The sequence below is a fragment of the Pseudophryne corroboree genome, unplaced genomic scaffold (assembly GCF_028390025.1).
Source record: "Pseudophryne corroboree isolate aPseCor3 unplaced genomic scaffold, aPseCor3.hap2 scaffold_1402, whole genome shotgun sequence".
NCBI lineage: Eukaryota > Metazoa > Chordata > Amphibia > Anura > Myobatrachidae > Pseudophryne > Pseudophryne corroboree.
In genome coordinates, this window is record NW_026968028.1 from 87,501 (window position 1) to 87,957 (window position 457).

The window sequence follows — 457 nt, forward strand, 5'->3', positions numbered from 1 at the left end:
ATTATACGTCACCAATCAGAATGCAATTTATAAACATGCCTCCAATCAGAATGCAGTTTATTATACATGACACCAATCAGAATGGAGTTTATAAACATTCCTCCAATCAGAACTCAGTTTATAAACATGTCACCAATCAGAATGCAGTTTATTATACATGTCACCAATCAGAATGCAGTTTATTATACATGCCTCCAATCAGAACGCGGTTTATAAACATGTCTCCAATCAGAATGCAGTTTATTATACATGTCACCAATCAGAATGCAGTTTATTATACATGCCTCCAATCAGAACGCGGTTTATAAACATGTCTCCAATCAGAATGCAGTTTATTAAATTCATTGTATGTGCAAAACATGGGACGTGCTGGAATTTGCCCAGATGTAATGCGCGCACAATATTGCTGGCGTTGTCCGATGTCACAAATCCCCAGGAGAGTCCAATTGGGGTAAGC